Here is a 19,668-nt window from a genome sequence, read left to right as displayed (position 1 = left end):
ATTCTCATCCACTTCTGTCAATGTCCAGATTAGATTCTGTTCCTCTTCTCTGTTCTATTGATAGAAGTGTAAGAGGATCTACGATAGTTGGCACATGACCTCCAGTAGGCAATCCATGATTGACCGACTGGAGATCATGTGACCATCCGCTCGATCTGACAATAGAGAAGAGTCCTCACAGTGTGCATGAAGCACGCTATCGGAATTCACCAATCTACAGTTACATTAAGCCACTGCAGAAATTTTGCTGAAAGACGCAAAATCCCTTTAAGGAAATGCTATTGTAAGCCTCACTGGGAGCAGGGATTGATTAAAGAAAAGAGGATGATGATCTCTTTGCATTGCTGCTGAATATGGCGACATACTAGACGCAACAGGAAATCAAATAATAATGATAGTGGTAGATTAAATGTAAAAAATATCTTTCAACATTATTTCATGTTGTTTTAATCCTGGCAAATCTATAGGTTCTAAATGTAACATTTAACTTTTCCAATGCAGTGAATAAATTTTGATTGCAGTTAGATGAGCCCATGACATTATCAGCCTGTATCACGTCTACAGTATATTCTTGGGCGTTATGTGGAAGTAAAATCTTTGTCTAAAGATCAGATATTTATAAGAACAAAGATAACGCCTCTGCTACTTTCATTTCAACTTCAGAGATAAAAGGAGAATTTAAAGTTTCCCGGATCCAAAAAGTGAGCAAAGTAAACAACCAGTTCCCATAATACATGAAAGACTGGATTATCTCCAAACTAATGCCATGTGCAGAACATTCCACACACAGCACTGCAAACACAGACATGTCACACACTGCAGCAGCACATTTCTGCTCAATCCTCGATATTTTGTTACAATGTTTCCCAACTTTTTAAGTCATTCTTTCCCTTATTCCATCCAATGCATAATTTTTTTAAATGAAATCAACTTGAAGCCTTTTTTTTGCCCCAGGTAAAAAATGCAGTGACGTAGAACCCCATAACATGGTATTCGTGACGCCATCATCTATGGAACGTTAGAGAGTATGTAAGATTCCTCTGGCTTGAGCCCCTTCTGCCCCCAGTTGCTGTCACCATGACTTTCCGGTAGCTCTCTGTTTATAGGGGCAACAACCCTTGTGGAAACTTCTCCCCACATTTGCCTCTATAAAATCATCTCAGATCTGGGGATTTCAGAACAAATCAAGCAATGTCACTAATACTATGCCAGATATGATATCAAAACCTCTGTGACCAAATCACCTCATTGGTGTTTACTCTGTGATCATGGCATGCACTGATGCCCAACAGGTAAACCCTCCGGCTCATGCTTCTATCAAACTTCCCTGATGTGAACCCCATTGTAGTGCCCTACTGTTTGATATAATAGCCTTCACTGGGGCACATGTGACCCACCAGTCTATATCCTTTATCCCTGGCAATCTCCTTCATGAAGCCATCGGCGTTGAGGATGATGTTGGCTGAAGGCTTCATGAAGTCGTCACTGTGCTTAATTTAAAGAAGAAAAAAGCATGCAAGTCTACCAGATTGGTGGCACTTTTCCTAGCTAAACTCTGTGTCCCCCAGTGATCTCATGGCATCATTATATTGTCACTCGAGGGCTGTAAACCTTCAAAGTTCACAGTTCTGTCAAATTGAGCAGTTTCGTCTGTCAAACTGTGAACGCTGCAGCCCATCCATTGCCAATGATTGACTTTAGCGCTCAAGTGATGTAAGATTTATTTATTTTACCAATTTTTATAGCGCTATTAATTCCCAAGACATTATTGGCACTGTCCCCAATGGGGCTCACAATCTAAGTTCCCTATCAGTATGTCTTTGGAATATGGGAGGAAACCAGAGAACCCGGAGAAAACCCACGCAAACACGGGGAGAACATACAAACTCCTTGCAGATGTTGTCCTTGGACCCCAGCGCTGCAGTGCTAACCACTGAGCCACCGTGCATCGGTGTAATACACAGCACTTAGAGCAGATGAGCGATGCTGGATTGGGAGGTAAGTATGCTTTTTGTTATCTTAATAATATAAAGTGGCTCTGTAAGTGGTCGCTTGGCGGCTCTATGAATGGATACCATGGACAGGTTTAGCACAAGCCACTCTGTTTATGAGATCCAAGGGATTGTCAGTCATCCATTCACCCCTGAAAAGGAATCCAGACTTACACAGGGACCGTTGGGATGGAGTCACGGAATTAGTTGCTGGCCGGTGGTGCTGTCTGGAAGAAGTTGTCAAGTCCTCTAGCATCCAACTGTGTAGATTGGACAAGTACGGTCCAGGGCTCAACTTCCACTTGGATCAAATCAAGCATTCAAACGAATGTCACGCTAAGAGTGATATTAAAAAGGCCCTTCCATCGCGTGTCCACCTAGAGGTACGCACAGTACGATAATGGCAACTTTTCAGCCGGCTAGAGACCTTTTTCCACATGTCGGATTTGCACGTTATATCACAACAACCACAGTCACAGTTTGAACAGACGCAGGTCAATCAAAGGGATAATTTGTGTCAGGTTTTTCAAATCACTTTTCCAATCACATTTTGTAAAATTGCTACCTTAACTATTTTTTCCATAGCATATAAATTGCGCAGTAAAAACCTCCTTCATATGTATAGTTTGCAGATTGTCATCTGTGTTAACAAGGTTTTCAGCACAGAATCTGTACTAAAATCTGTAAAATAACTTTGAATTTGAGCTTGAAACTATTTAAAATTTTGGGTGGGCGGGGGTCAGGGTCACACTGTATTTACAGTTGTGGCCAAAAGTATTGACACCCCTGCAATTCTGTCAGATAATATTCAGTTTCTTCCTGAAAATGATTGCAAACACAAATTCTTTGGTATTATTATCTTCATTTAATTTGTCTTAAATGAAAAAACACAAAAAGAATTGTCCTAAAGCCAAATTGGATATAATTCCACACCAAACATAAAAAAGAGGGTGGACAAAAGTATTGGCACTGTTCGAAAAATCATGTGATGCTTCTCTAATTTGTGTAATTAACAGCACCTGTAACTTACCTGTGGCACCTAACAGGTGTTGGCAATAACTAAGTCACACTTGCAGCCAGCTGACATGGATTAAAGTTGACTCAACCTCTGTCCTGTGTCCTTGTGTGTACCACATTGAGCATGGAGAAAAGAAAGAAGACCAAAGAACTGACTGAGGACTTGAGAAACCAAATTGTGAGGAAGCATGAGCAATCTCAAGGCTACAAGTCCATCTCCAAAGACCTGAATGTTCCTATGTATACCGTGTGCAGTGTCATCAAGAAGTTTAAAGCCCATGGCACTGTGGCTAACTTCCCTAGATGTGGACGGAAAAGAAAAATTGACAAGAGATTTCAACGCAAGAGTGTGCGGACGTTGGATAAAGAACCTCGCCTAACATCCAAACAAGTTCAAGTTGCCCTGCAGTCCGAGGGTACAACAGTGTCAACCCGTACTATCCATCGTCGTCTGAATGAAAAGGGACTGTATGGTAGGAGACCCAGGAAGACCCCACTTCTTACCCCGAGACATAAAAAAGCCAGGCTGGAGTTTGCCAAAACTTACCTGAAAAAGCCTAAAATGTTTTGGAAGAATGTTCTCTGGTCAGATGAGACAAAAGTAGAGCTTTTTGGGCAAAGTCTTCAACATAGAGTTTACAGGAGAAAAAACGAGGCATTCAAAGAAAAGAACACGGTCCCTACAGTCAAACATGGCGGAGGTTCCCTGATGTTTTGGGGTTGCTTTGCTGCCTCTGGTACTGGACTGCTTGACTGTGTGGATGGCATTATGAAGTCTGAAGACTACCAACAAATTTTGCAGCATAATGTAGGGCCCAGTGTGAGAAAGCTGGGTTTCCCTCAGAGGTCATGGGTCTTCCAGCAGGGCAATGACCCAAAACACACTTCAAAAAGCACTAGAAAATGGTTTGAGCGAAAGCACTGGAGACTTCTAAGGTGGCCAGCAATGAGTCCAGACCTGAATCCCATAGAACACCTGTGGAGAGATCTAAAAATGGCAGTTTGGAGAAGGCACCCTTCAAATTTGAGGGACCTGGAGCAGTTTGCCAAAGAAGAATGGTCTAAAATTCCAGCAGAGCATTGTAAGAAACTCATTGATGGTTACCGGAAGCGGTTGGTCGCAGTTATTTTGGCTAAAGGTTGTGCAACCAAGTATTAGGCTGAGGGTGCCAATACTTTTGTCTGGCCCATTTTTGGAGTTTTGTGTGAAATGATCAATGTTTTGCTTTTTGCTTCATTCTCTTTTGTGTTTTTTCATTTAAGACAAATTAAATGAAGATAATAATACCAAAGAATTTGTGTTTGCAATCATTTTCAGGAAGAAACTGAGTATTATCTGACAGAATTGCAGGGGTGTCAATACTTTTGGCCACAACTGTATAGCCCAGGGTCCTTGGTCCCATGATGTTGGGTCTGCTCTGTCTTTTTTTCTTTGCCACCGTCTGTCACTCCCTCTCAACCATCTATTATTCCTCATTACCCCCTGTGTTATTCCTTATCTCTCCATTAATACCCTTTCTCTTTAAAGGGAATGTTCCGTGATTTTTATTTTTGTATTAATAATTATTGATTTTACTAGATGGTGGCCTGATTCTAATGCATTGGGTATTCTAGAATCTCTCTCTCTCTTCCCACGCCGCAGATCTCCCGACGGAGGCGTGCGTTGTTCGAATGCGCTGATTGGTCACGCCCGGCCAGCTGCGACCAATCAGGGCAACGGGATTTCCGTTACAGACAGACAGACAGAATTAGACGATTATATAGTAGATACCGTAATGAATTATTTTTAAGACAAAATGAAATGTGGTGTTTTAACAGTTTTTTATTTAATTTTCCCTGCAGACACTGAACCTGCCATTTTTATTTGCTGTTATATGTCTGAGTATGACTATTACACATGGCAGCTATGGCAGCCCCTGGACAAAGAAGTCTGTTGTCACTCAGTGATTGAGCTACAATCTCTCCTTGTCACTGCTCACAGTGTTCATCGCGAACGGTGACAGGAGTTGCCGGGATGCATAGAGCAAAGGTGCCAGGTTGCGAAGAGTATCAGGGCAGTAATCAGAAACGTTACATTGTCAGGATACCATGCCTATACTCACCGCCAGGGAAGTTACTGACGCAGCACTGCTCTGAGTGGTGAGAGCACTACATATGGCGAAGACTTCTCACAGTGGTGAGAAAAGCACAGTTGCCTGGGATTAGTAGTGCAATGTCAGGCTGCCAAACACTGCTGACCGGCTGTAACGCCAGCGACCGTGCCCGCCGCCGTTCCACCGGCATCAGGTCCCACCGCGGCAGTCTCTTTCCCGGCCTGTCGCGCGCTTCCTCCTCCCTCCTGCTCACGCGCGCTTCCTCCTCCTGTCTCTCGGGCAGCTGCTAGCCCGCACATGCGCACTAGGTCACGGGCGCGCGCCAGTCAGATTGTTTAACCCTGCGGTGGGTGGCTGCCGGTTATCGGTCAGCCAATCGCCTGCCAGCAGGGGATATATCATGCGTCTCCCATAAGGGGAAGATGCCTGGTTATTGTGTGTCTTCCTGCACTAATTTGGCCGCCTATAGTTAGTCTATAGGTTCTCTCTCTGTCTTGTGGTTCCCCTTGTTCCAGCCTTATTGTCTCTGCCACTGCTTGTTCTCCTGTCTCCTTGCCTGTCTTCCGTCCTGCCTAGCCCTTGTTCCGCAGCCTATGTTCCCCTTGGTCTCCGTTTCAGTTCCGCCCTCCAGTGTCTGTCCCGCTCCCTGTCCAGTTCTCCTGCCTGCTGTCTGTCTGTCGTCCTAATTGCCTCTGGTGCTATCCGCTCAGTATCTCTCCTCGCGCTTACCGCACAGAGCCCCGTACCTTGGTTTTGGTGCAGCCTCTCAGTCCTGCCTGTGGTCACTCCAGTCCTTCGAGCCGCCCCTCTTGGTTCTAGCTGTCGCGGTGTCTGACCCACCGCGGGCCTGCCCCTAACGGTCCCTGTATAGGGGTCGGTTCCACCTGGTGCGCTCGCCTCGGGGGCCTCAGTTCCGCGACCCAGAGGGTCCACTCTCGGATGCTACTGAACCCCTGAAGCATCACACCGTCGCTGTCACCGCCGTGTTCAGAGCACTGCAGCGCAGTCATCACACTGTTTTGCGCTGAACACTGACTGAGCTCTGCTATGTCAGTGTAATGCTTCATTCAGAAATCCCTGCATTACAGACATCTGAAAGAGACTTTACACTGACATAGCAGAGCCGTGTATCTAATCCTATCATATGTGATACAGACTGCAGAGTAGCATATTTAATGCCCATCATGTGTTATACAACCCTCAGAGCCGTATATCTAATGCCCATCATGATCCATACAGTCCGCTATGCAACGTATCTAATCCCATCATGTGTGATACATTCTGCAGTGCTGTGTATCTAATCCCATCATGTGTGATACAACCCTCAGAGCAGCATATGTAATCCTCTCACGTGTGATACAACTTTCAGAGCCACATATCTAATGCTGTCATGTGTGACACAGCAGCACTGTTTCCATATCCAATCCCATTGCCCAGTGCATGATAGTTTGTGTATCCAATCCCAGTCCATGATACAGTTGTGTTTCCAATCTTATTGTGTGATACAGTCTATTTATTCAATCCCAGGCCGTAAAACACTCTGCTAATCTAATCTCACCACTTTACACAGTTGACGTATGTAATCCCAACGCATGATACAATCTGCACCTCCAATCCCAGCACGTGATACACTCAGTTTATCTAATTCCAGTGCGTGACACACTTTGCGTAGTGACATCACACACATAAGCAACTCCCGCCCACTTTTACTGCAGTCAGAAAGAGAGCTAGCAGTACAATAGGTTTTCACGGCAAATTACAGCAGCTGCTCCCCATAGTGATCATAGCTTTAAGGTTGAAAGTAGACGTAAGTCCATCGAGTTTAACCGATAGTTGATCCGCAGGAAGGCAAAACCCCCATGTGATAAACATTAATAGCTCCATATTAGGAGAAAATTTCCTTCCCGATTTCATATAGCAATCAGACTAGATCCCTGGGTCGCAGAATCTAGTGTCCATAATCTGTAATATTATACTTATCAAGAAAGGCATCCAGACTCTTCTTGAATCTTAGTAGTGAGTCATCAATTACAATATCATGTGGCAGAGAGTTCTATGGTCTGACTGCTCTTACAGTAAAGAATCTGCATCTATGATGATGATTAAACCTTATTTCTCTAAATGTACAGGATGCCCCCTATACCTGTCACAGGCCTAAGTTTAAAAAGATTATTAAGAAAGGAATGGATGCTTTTCTTGTGAGTAACAGTATAGAAGGTTACGAATAACATGATATTATAGGTAGATGGTTGACCCAGCTTAGGGGAAGCAAATTTTTTCCCTATGGAGAAAATTGGCTTCAACTCTTTGGGTTTTTTGCCTTCCCCAGGATCAACAATGCAGAACAGCTGCACTAAAAATAGGCTGAACTAGATGGACATACGGTCCTCCTTCAGCCTTCAAAACTATGTTACTATGTTATTATACAGATCTCTGTACAGTCCGTCCATATATTAGCTAACTGTAATAAGATCGCCCCTAAGCCTTCATTTTTTCAAACTGAATAACCCCAAGTTTATTACTTGTCTTTGTATGACAGTCTACTCATTCCATTAATAACCTTGGTTGTTCTTCTTCACCGACTCTAATTCAACTATGTCCTTCTTATACACTAGAGACCAAAACTGTGCACAGTATTCTAAGAGTGGCCACACTAGTGACTGGTATAGAGGCAAAACTATGTTCTCGACATGGGCATTTACGATGTCTTTTTTAATGAATCCCATTATTTTATTTGCCTTAGCAGCAGCTGCCTGACACTGATCAGTAAAGTGGAGTTTGCCATCCAGCGATACACCTAAGTCTTTTTCACCGATAGTTTTACCGAGTGTTTTACAATTTAGTGCATAATTATACATTTTTTCTCCTAGTTCTAACGTGTTTATTCCCATAGGGAATATGTTGTGGACAGCTACTATTCAGGAGGCTTATAAAAGCGTCCCATTTGCTTTGTGTACTTTTATTTTTCAGGACATTTTTCCAGTTTTTGGCACAAAGATCATCTCTCAGTCATTAGACGTTCTCCTTTCTGAAGTTGTGTCCTTGTAGCCCCTCCACTATACATCTTACTAAAAGGATAGTGTATATCAAAACTTATTATTTTGTGAGAATAATCACTCAAGTGACCCTCTCTCCGTATACTTAATACGTAGTCCTGTATATATTTTAATATTAGGTCTAGCAGGGCCCCATTTCTTGTTGAGTCCTGAACCAATGAAAAGTAATTGTATTTCATTGTTGTCAAAAATCTGTTTCCTTTGCTGGACCTACGGCACAAAGGACCAGGACAAGGGGTAGGCAGGGTAGGCATGTGCCTAGGGCGCTGCCTCCTGCCTCCACAAGGCAATGTGTATTTTGGAGAGAAAAAAATGCCATGACTGAATTGCTGCGGCTGCTGAGCATCTTCCTCCGGCCGCAGACATTCAGCACTCTGATGGCCAGGGCGCAGTCACATAGGTGAGCGATGTCAGTCACTGATACCACTCACCCCTCTCTATGCCTGCACTCCGGCTGTTGCTCTCTCTCTACACTCAATTGTATTTGCATCTGTCAGACCTGAATACAAATGATGCCAGAGCGGTACCACCCAGCACAGAACCAGAGGAGCTGTAATCAGTGCACACAGGGGACATCGTGAATGCAAGCCTTTTTTTAACACTTTTGCTAATGAATGAGGGACATAAGAGGGGCTGGCTATGGGAGGACATAATAGTGGCTGGCTATGGGGCGTAAGGGGCACAGGATGGTAGTCATAGGCAAGGGCTGCTTTTCCCCCACACTCTGGCCCCCTATTTATAGGTAATGTCCTGTCTGTCGTGTGGTTTGGGTGTAGTGCACAATACTCGCGTTACGTCCTGAAGACCCCACTGGTCCTGCGATCTTGGATCCAGATGCAACCACACAGCGAACAGCAGACTCTTTATCCATTTTTAAAAGTTTAACTTTACTCAACAAGTTCAGTTCAGTCGTAGTCACAGATAGCGCACAGAAGGTTACATTAGTAACAGTTCCTTCATCCTGTGCTGTCCCTTCCTCTCAAGGCACTATTTGCCTCTTAGTTGAACCATCCGGTACTGCAGTTTACCAGAATCCCAACCCGATTCCTGTCTGTCAGTCTGTAAATCACTGCCCGTTTTCCCCCTTGGGGATGTCATGGTTAGGACATGGTTAACGTCCTGTTCTCACAGGGTTAACTTCTGCCGTCCTCTCTTTGGATCTGGGAGGGGTATTTATACTCACTCCAGACTACCATTCTCTGTCAGCTATACTGTTATTCTGGCTGTGTGTCTGACCGACCCCCCTGGTGTGCGTGTACTGCATTGCTTGTTTGATTCCCGTGTTTGACCCGGCCTGTCCCCTCACTCTGAACTCCGTCTCACGTTTTAGGTACTATTGTCTTCTCTGGTTTTGACCTCCTAGCTTGGCTATTGTTACTCCGCTACCGTTTGCCCCTATTGTACCGTGTATTGCCTGTTCTGGTTTTCTGATCTATTGCTACGTCCTGACTATCCGCTCTGTCTAACCCTTTGGTACTGTCCTGCTATCTCGTGCATTGACCCCGGCTTGATCTGGATTCCACCCCTGTCTATGCCGCCCCTTGGTAACTTGTCCCGTAGTTACCTTTCTAGGAGTTTCCCTGCAGCTCCTAGCTCTGTGGAGCTTAGGCCACGCCCCCAACAGTCACATGCTTCAGGTCCTGATAGTTTGAAGCACGCATTGTCACCACTGCTGCATTGCTCCACAGGTATCTTTGAGCACTGTTTCTGTACTTAGGACATGCGCACTGGCTCAGTGAGCGAGTGTAGTGCGGTGTTCCTGACATTATAGCTGACCGTTTCAGTTCTTTTTTTTTTTCTCTGAAGGGGAAAAAAAAAAAAAGTGTGTTATCCTCATGGATCCGATACAAGCTTTTGCTGATCATGTCAAGCACCTGACCCAAATGTTCCATAAACGCAATGTGGAACAGCGCACGATGGACCATACCCAGCAACAGTTGGTGGTTACTGTGCCACTGTGAGATATGTCATTAGTGTCCCCCGAATCTCCAGTCAAATTGCCAGACCCTTTCTCAGGGGATAAAAAGGAGTTCAGATCTTTCAGAGAAGGATGCAAGCTTTTTTTTTCTCTAAGGCCCCGCTCCTCCGGGGATGAGTTCCAGAGGGTGGGGGTCATTATTTCCCTACTTCGGGGGGCTCCACAGGCATGGGCTTTCTCTCTCTCTTCCTCTGCTCCTGAACGTATGTCTGTGAATTTGTTCTTTGAGGCTCTGGGGCACATTTATGATGAGCCTGATAGAGTGCGTCTGGCAGAGGATATGGTGATGAGTGTGACACGGGAGGCACTCTGCTGAATGGTTCTGCTCTGAGTTTAGACGCTGGACGTCCAAAGTATCCTGGAACGACACCGCCCTGAGAGGGTTGTTTCGCAGGGGCCTGTCTGACCGTCTGCAGGACGCTCTGGCATTACATCCGCCTCCTGATACCCGGGAGGGCGCCATGAGGCAGGTGGTCCGTATGGACCGGAGACTCCGTGCTAGAGGAATGATGCAACAAGAGTCTCCCTTGTACCCCAAATTGTGTGACACTGCACCTGTATCTGAACCCATGGAGGTTGGGTCAGTTTTGGTTAAGCAGAAAGAGAGAAGGCACCGTAGAGACAACCTACTATGCTTTTACTGTGGAGCCTCTGGACATTGGAAAAGGAATTGCCCCTCCTGCCCTTCTTCAGAGAAACCATCAGAGAAACGACTGAGTCTGGGCAACAATCGAGGAGGTTGTCCAGACTCCCAGGTACATTTTTTCTCACGTATAAAAATGGTGCTCCAGGTTGAATTGGAACTTGCTGGCGGTCCTGTTATGACCACCGCCTTTGTCGACTGTGGTTCCTCCATTAATCTGATTGATGCCCAAGTTGTGACTCTTAATAAGATAGGGACAGTCAGGTTAAAAGACCCTGTTAAAATTGTGGCTGTGGATTCATCCCCTCTTACCCGGGATGGAATTTGTTTTATGTCTGAAGTTTTTTCTATGAAAGTGGGTTCCACTCATGTGGAAAATTTAAGTTGTTTCATTATGAATTATCTGTCTGCAGGACTGGTATTGGGAATGCCCTGGTTGCAACGCCACAATCCTCTTATTGATTGGGTGAAGGGGGAGATCACCCGTTGGGGATGTAATGATATTGATCTGTGTTGTAACCCGGTTCCTTTTGTCAATCCGATAAAATCTGTATCTGTGTCATCTGTCGATCTGGAGGGTATTCCGGAGTACCTGAGAGACTTTAAAGATGTGTTTTCCGAAAGCGAGGCTAAGGCGCTCCCACCACATAGACCATATGATTGTGCTATCGATTTAGTACCTGGAGCCAAATTACCCAAGGCTCGTTTGTTTAATTTGTCCGGGCCTGAGCGCCAAGCTATGAAAGAGTACATTAAAGAAAGCCTTCGCTAGGGGAATATTCGGCCCTTGGTCTCACCCGTGGCAGCAGGGTTTTTCTTTGTAAAGAAAAAAGATGGTGGATTGCGACCGTGCCTCGACTTTCGAGAACTGAACAAAATTACTGTTAAGAACACGTACCCTCTCCCATTAATTCCTGATCTATGCAATCAACTCACGGGGGCCAAATGGTTTTCTAAGCTCGATCTACGAGGGGCTTATAACCTTATAAGGATCCGGGAGGGGGATGAATGGAAAATAGCATTCCTGACAACTGAGGGGCTGTTTGAAAACCTGGTTATGCCCATCGGCCTCACTATCGCCCCTGCGGTTTTTCAGATCTTTATTAATGTGGTTTTTTCTGACTTGATTGGACGTTATGGAGTCATTTACCTGGATGACATCTTGATTTACTCTGAGGACAGTCAGTCACACTTGCACCATCTGCGTACGGTTCTTATGAGACTCCGGGAGAACCATTTGTATGCTAAGCTGAAGAATTGCTCATTTTTTATGCAAGAACTATCTTTTCTGGGTGTAATTGTATCCAAGGAGGGATTCCGCATGGATCCAGGGAAGGTTCAGGCCATTACAGATTGGGTGCAGCCTCATGACCTGAAGGGGTTGCAGCGATTTCTGGGCTTCGCTAATTATTATAGGAAGTTCATTAAAGGGTTCTCACAGGTGGTGAAACCCTTGACGGACCGCACTCTTAAAGGGGCAGATGTAAAAATTGATCCGTGGCCGCAAAAAATTCCTTCCTGGCATTAAAGAAGTGTTTTACTACAGCCCGTGTTGGTACAACCCGATTCGTCAAGACCTTTTATTGTCGAGGTTGACGCTTCGGAGGTGGGGGTGGGGGCAGTATTGTCACAGGGCCCCTCTACCCTGACTAACCTCAAACCCTGTGCCTTTTTCTCTAGGAAGTTCTCTTCGGCCGAGAGAAACTATGATGTCGGTAACAGGGAATTGTTAGCAGTTAAATTGGCCTTCGAAGAATGGAGGCATTTTTTGGAGGGGGCCTCTCATCCCATTACAGTCATCACTGATCATAAAAACCTGGCCTATATCGAGTCTGCTAAGAGATTGACCCCCAGACAGGCTTGGTGGGCACTTTTTTTTTCTCGATTTCATTTTACCATCACGTTCCGACCAGGGTCTAAAAATGTAAAGGCGGATGCCTTATCCCGAAGTTTTGATTGTGTCCCCTCCAGAAACTCCCTCCTTCCTCCATTCTTCAACCGGGAGTGGTTGTAGCCGAAATCTCCTCTGAGTTACAGAGAGAGATTCTGGAAGCACAAGCTCCAAGGAATAAACCCCCAGGTAAATTGTTTGTACCCGAACAATTCCATCCCACACTCCTTCAAGAATTTCATGATTCTGTGTTAAGTGCACACCCTGGTATTGCAGCTACCTGGGGGGCAGTAGCTAGGGGTTTTTGGTGGCCCTCTATGGGTACTGATATAAAAAGGTTTGTGAATACTTGTGGGGTGTGCGCGCGCTCTAAAAGCTCTCAGGTCCGCCCGGCCGGGGAATTGGTGCCTTTGCCAATTTCGGATAAACCATGGACACACCTGTCCATGGACTTTATCACTAATCTTCCACCTTCCAAGGGCAACTCAGTGGTATGGGTAGTGGTTGATATATTTTCTAAGCAAGCCCACTTTGTGCCATTACCTGCATTACCATCTACTGAAACCTTGGCTCGCTTGTTTATACAGCACATTGTTCGACTGCATGGAGTGCCTGTGAACGTGGTGTCGGACACGGGTGTGCAATTTGTGGCCAGGTTTTGGAGAGCGCTTTGTATGAAGTTGGGGGTCACGTTGTCATTCTCTTCTGCCTATCACCCGGAATCCAACGGACAAACTGAACGCACCAACCAGTCATTGGAGCAGATTCTGAGATGCCTGGCCTCCTCCAGACAGGAAGACTGGTGTGAGGTATTGCCCATGGCAGAATTTGCATTCAACTGTCGGGTTAATCAGTCTACCGGAAAGTCTCCCTTTCAGGTCAATTATGGGTTTGTTCCGCAGTTTGGGTAATTTTCCCGTATGGATTCGGATTGCCCTGGTGCCGAGGGGATGGTACAACAATTAAAAACCCTCTGGAAGGAGGTGCAGGGGAACATCTCCAAAGCCCAGAAGAAGTTCAAACATTTTGCAGACAGGAGGAGGGGGGGTGGTTCCTGCGTTGACAGTGGGGGAAAAAGTCTGGCTATCCACCCGTAACATCAAACTTAAAATACCCTCTATGAAGTTGGGCCCCAAATTTATTGGCCCATACAAGATTGTAGAGGTGATCAACCCGGTGGCATACAGATTACAATTGCCCACCTCCTTCAAAATCTCTAACGTCTTCCACAGGTCCCTATTAAAACCTGTGGGGACAGTTAGAGAAGATCCCTCATCTGTGGCTCCACCAGTGTTGGTAGAGGGTCAACTGGAGTACGAGGTAGGGCGCATCGTTTATTCGCGGTGGGTGCGCCGGAGACTTCAGTACCTTATCCATTGGAAGGGATATTCTGTTGAGGATCGGTCGTGGGTTCCGGCCAGTTCTGTGCACGCTGATCGACTGGTGCGGGCTTTTCATGCCAGATACCCTGAGAAACCTGGGGGTCCAGTGGCCCCCCATTAAGAGGGGGGGTACTGTCATGGTTAGGACATGGTTAACCCCTTCCTGACATGAGACGTACTATCCCGTCCACGGTACCCGGGCCCGTATGACCGGGGACGGGATAGTACGTCTACCGCGATCAGCGGCGCCCACGTGGTGAGCGCCGCTGATCGCGGCCGGGTGTCAGCTGATTATCACAGCTGACACCCGGCACAATGTGTCAGGGGCGGTCACGGACCGCCCCCGACACATTAACCCCTTGCACACCGCGATCAAACGCGATCGCGGTGTACCGGGAGTTAAAGGGAAGCATCGGCAGGGAGGGGGCTCCCTCCGTGCTTCCCTGAGCCCCCCACGGCAGCGCAATGTGCAGCGCTGCTGCGGGGGGCTCCTATCCTCCAGGCCCCCGAATCCAAGATGGCGACGGGGGCCTTCGGGGGCCTGGGGAAGCTGGCTTCCTCAGTGCCTGCAAAGCGCAGGCATGAGGAAGCCTTGTGCACTGCCTGTGACAGATTGCTGATCTGTCACAGTGATCTGTGATGTGACAGATCAGCGGTCTGTCACAGGACAGTGATGTCCCACCTGGGACTATGTAATAAAGTAAAAAAAAATTAAAAAAAAAGTGTAAAAATAAATTTAAAAAAATCGCCAAATAAATTAGTAAAAAAAAAAAAAAATATTCCCCAATAAATTCATTTTTTTAAAATAATAAAAAAAAAAAACAATAAATGTACACATATTAGGTATCGCCGCGTCCGTAACGACCTGCCCTATAAAACTGTCCCATTAGTTAACCCCTTTAGCGAACCCCTTAAAAAATAAAAATAAAAAACGAAGCAAAAAATAATGATTTATTATCATACCGCCAAACAAAAAGTGCAATAACGCGAGATCAAAAAGACGCATATAAATATCCATGGTACCGCTGAAAACGTCATCTTGTCCCGCAAAAAACAAGCCGCCACACAGCATCATCAGCAAAAAATAAAAAAGTTATAACTCGCAGAATAAAGCGATGCAAAAATAATTATTTTTTATATAAAATAGTTTTCATTGCATAAAACCGACAAAAACATAAAAAAACGACCTAAATGAGGTATCGCTGTAACCGTACTGACCCGAAGAATAAAAGCGCTTTATCAATTTTACCGCACGCGGAACGGTGTAAACGCACCCCCCCCAAAAGAAATTCATGAAACGCTGGTTTTTGTTCATTCTGCGTCCCAAAAATCGGAATAAAAAGCGATCAAAAAATTTCACGTGCCCGAAAATGGTACCAATAAAAACGTCAACTCGTCCCGCAAAAAATAAGACCTCACATGACTCGGTGGGTCAAAATACGGAAAAATTATAGCTCTCAATATGTGGTGATGCAAAAACTATTTTTACAATAAAAAGCGTCTTTTAGCGTGCGACAGCCGCCAAACATAAAAACCGCCATAAATAGTAAATCAAACCCCCCGTTATCACCCCTTTAGTTAGGGAAAAATAATAAAATAAAAAAAATGTATTTATTTCCATTTTTCCATTAGGGTTAGGGCTAGGGGTGTGTTGGGGTAGGGTTAGGTTAGGGTTAGGGTTAGGGTTAGGGCTAGGGTTAGGGCTAGGGCTAGGGCTAGGGTTAGGGCTAGGGTTAGGGCTAGGGTTAGGGGCGTGTTGGGGTTCGGGTTGGAGTTAGAATTGGGGGTTTCCACTGTTTGGGCACATCAGGGGCTCTCCAAATGCAACATGGCGTCTGATCTCAATTCCAGCCAATTCTGAGTTGAAAAAGTCAAATGGTGCTCCTTCCCTTCCAAGCTCTGCTATGCGCCCAAACAGTGTTTTACCCCCTCATGTAGGGTATCAGCCTACTCAGGACAAATTGCAAAACAATTTTTGGGGTCCAATTTCTCCTGTTACCCTTAGGAAAATAAAAAATTGGGGGCAAAAATATCATTTTTGTGGAAAAAAAATGATTTTTTTATTTTCACGTCCGAGTGTTATAAACTTCTGTGAAGCACTTGGGGGTTCAAAGTGCTCACCACACATCTAGATAAGTTCCGTGGGGGGTCTAGTGTCCAAAATGGGGTCACTTGTGGGGAGTTTCAATAGTTTAGGTACATCAGGGGCTCTCCAAACGCACATGACACCCGCAGACCATTCCATCAAAGTCTGCATTCCAAAACGTCACTGCTTCCCTTCCGAGCCCCGACGTGTGTCCATACAGTAGTTTTCTCCCACATATGGGGTGTCAGCGTACTCAGGACAAATTGGACAACAACTTTTGGGGTCCAATTTCTCCTGGTACCCTTGGGAAAATAAAAAAAATGGTGACTAAAAGATCATGTTTGTGGAAAAAATACGAATTTTTTATTTTCTCGCCCGGGCGTTGTAAACTTCTGTGAAGCACTGGGGGGGTCAAAGTGCTCACCACACATCTAGATAAGTTCCTTGGGGGGTCTAGTTTACAAAATGGTGTCATTTGTGGGGGGTTTCCACTGTTTAGGTACATTAGGGGCTCTCCAAAGGCAACATGACACCCGCAGACCATTCCATCAAAGTCTGCATTCCAAAACGTCACTACTTCCCTTCCGAGCCCTGACGTGTGCCCATACAGTAGTTTTCTCCCACATATGGGGTAGCAGCGTACTCAGGACAAATTGGAAAACAACTTTTGGGGTCCAATTTCTCCTGGTACCCTTGGGAAAATAAAAAAAATGGTGACTAAAAGATCATGTTTGTGGAAAAAATACGAATTTTTTATTTTCACGCCCGGGCGTTGTAAACTTCTGTGAAGCACTGGGGGGGTCAAAGTGCTCACCACACATCTAGATAAGTTCCTTGGGGGGTCTAGTTTACAAAATGGTGTCATTTGTGGGGGGTTTCCACTGTTTAGGTACATTAGGGGCTCTCCAAAGGCAACATGACACCCGCAGACCATTCCATCAAAGTCTGCATTCCAAAACGTCACTACTTCCCTTCCGAGCCCTGACGTGTGCCCATACAGTAGTTTTCTCCCACATATGGGGTAGCAGCGTACTCAGGACAAATTGGAAAACAACTTTTGGGGTCCAATTTCTCCTGGTACCCTTGGGAAAATAAAAAAATGGTGACTAAAAGATCATGTTTGTGGAAAAAATACGAATTTTTTATTTTCACGCCCGGGCGTTGTAAACTTCTGTGAAGCACTGGGGGGGTCAAAGTGCTCACCACACATCTAGATAAGTTCCTTGGGGGGTCTAGTTTACAAAATGGTGTCATTTGTGGGGGGTTTCCACTGTTTAGGTACATTAGGGGCTCTCCAAAGGCAATATCACACCCGCAGACCATTCCATCAAAGTCTGCATTCCAAAACGTCACTACTTCCCTTCCGAGCCCCGACGTGTGCCCATACAGTAGTTTTCTCCCACATATGGGGTATCAGCATACTCAGGACAAATTGGACAACAACTTTTGGGGTCCAATTTCTCCTGGTACCCTTGGGAAAATAAAAAAATGGTGACTAAAAGATCATGTTTGTGGAAAAAATACGAATTTTTTATTTTCACGCCCGGGCGTTGTAAACTTCTGTGAAGCACTGGGGGGGTCAAAGTGCTCACCACACATCTAGATAAGTTCCTTAGGGGGTCTAGTTTCCAAAATGGTGTCATTTGTGGGGGGTTCCACTGTTTTGGTACATCAGGAGTTTTCCAAACGCGACATGGTGTCCGATCTCAATTCCAGCCAAAAACGTCAAATGGCGCTGCTTCCCTTCCGAGCTCTGCCATGCCCCCAAATAGTGGTTTACCCCCACATGTGGGGTATCAGCGTACTCAGGACAAATTGCACAATAACTTTTAGGGTCCTGTTACCCTTGGAAAAATAAGAATTGAGGGTGAAAAGATCATTTTTGTGGAAAAAATATGATTTTTTAATTGTATGGCTTTATGTTATAAACTTCTGTGAAGCCCATGGGGGTTCAAAGTTCTCACCACACATCTAGATAAGTTCCTTAGGGTGTCTAGTTTCCAAAATGGTGTCATTTGTGGGGGGTTTCCACTGTTTTGGTACATCAGGGGTTTTCCAAACGCGACATGGTGTCCGATCTCAATTCCAGCCAAAAACGTCAAATGGCGCTGCTTCCCTTCCGAGCTCTGCCATGCCCCCAAATAGTGGTTTACCCCCACATGTGGGGTATCAGCGTACTCAGGACAAATTGCACAATAACTTTTAGGGTCCTGTTACCCTTGGAAAAATAAGAATTGAGGGTGAAAAGATCATTTTTGTTGAAAAAATATGATTTTTTAATTGTATGGCTTTATGTTATAAACTTCTGTGAAGCCCATGGGGGTTCAAAGTTCTCACCACACATCTAGATAAGTTCCTTAGGGGGTCTAGTTTCCAAAATGGTGTCATTTGTGGGGGGTTTCCACTGTTTTGGTACATCAGGGGTTTTCCAAACGCGACATGGTGTCCGATCTCAATTCCAGCCAAAAACGTCAAATGGCGCTGCTTCCCTTCCGAGCTCTGCCATGCGCCCAAATAGTGGTTTACCCCCACATGTGGGGTATCAGCGTACTCAGGACAAATTGCACAATAACTTTTAGGGTCCTGTTACCCTTGGGAAAATAAAAATTGGGGTGAAAAGATCATTTTTGTGGAAAAAATATGATTTTTTAATTGTACCGCTGTACGTTATAAACTTCTGTAAAGCCCTTGTGGGTTCAAAGTTCTCACCACATATCTAGATAAGTTCCTTGAGGGGTCTAGTTTCCAAAATGGGGTCACTTGTAGGGGGTTTCCACTGTTTAGGTACATCAGGGACTCTCCAAACGTGACATGGCGTCCAATCTGAATTCCAGCCAATTTTGCATTGAAAAAGTCAAACGGCGCTCCTTCCATTCTGAGCTCTGCCATGCGCCGAAACAGTCGTTCCCCCCCACATATCAGGTATCTGCGTACTCAGGACAAATTGCACAATAACTTTTGCAGTTCAATTTCTCCTGTTACCCTTGGTAAAATAAAAAAAATTGAACCTGAAGTATTTTTTTTATGAAAAAAAGTTAGATGTTCATTTTTTTTTAAATATTCAAAAAAATTCCTGTGACGCACCTAAAGGGTTAATAAACTTCTTGAATGTGGTTTTGAGCACCTTAAGGGGTGCAGTTTTTAGAATGGTGTCACTTTTGTGTATTTTCTATCATATAGACCCCTCAAAGTGGCTTCAAATGTGATGTGGTCCTAAAAATAAAATGGTGTTGTAAAAATGAGAAATCGCTGGTCAACTTTTAACCCTTATAACTTCCTAACAAAAAAAAATTTTGGTTCCAAAATTGTGCTGATGTAAAGTAAACATGTGGGAAATGTTAGTTATCAAGTTTTTTGTGTGCCTTATCTCTGTGATTTAAGGGCATAAAAATTCAAAGTTGGAAAATTGCGAAATTTTTAAAATTTTCGCCAAATTTCCGTTTTTCTCACAAATAAACGCAAGTTATTTGAATGAAATTTTACCACTAACATGAAGTACAATATGTCACGAGAAAACAATGTCAGAATCAC

The 19,668-nt window shown here is 44.9% G+C and overlaps 1 long non-coding RNA gene across 1 annotated transcript in view; it reads left to right on the top strand.

Moving 5' to 3' along the window:
• Positions 1-19,668, top strand: part of LOC141049116 (uncharacterized) — a 140,368-nt gene that overhangs the window by 74,170 nt on the left and 46,530 nt on the right. The window lies entirely within an intron of this gene.

Source organism: Dendrobates tinctorius, unplaced genomic scaffold (assembly GCF_039654945.1).
Source record: "Dendrobates tinctorius isolate UK_male_01 unplaced genomic scaffold, ASM3965494v1 ptg000143l, whole genome shotgun sequence".
NCBI lineage: Eukaryota > Metazoa > Chordata > Amphibia > Anura > Dendrobatidae > Dendrobates > Dendrobates tinctorius.
The sequence above is the reverse complement of the archived record's forward strand: the minus strand, read 5'-3'. Positions and strand labels throughout refer to the sequence as shown.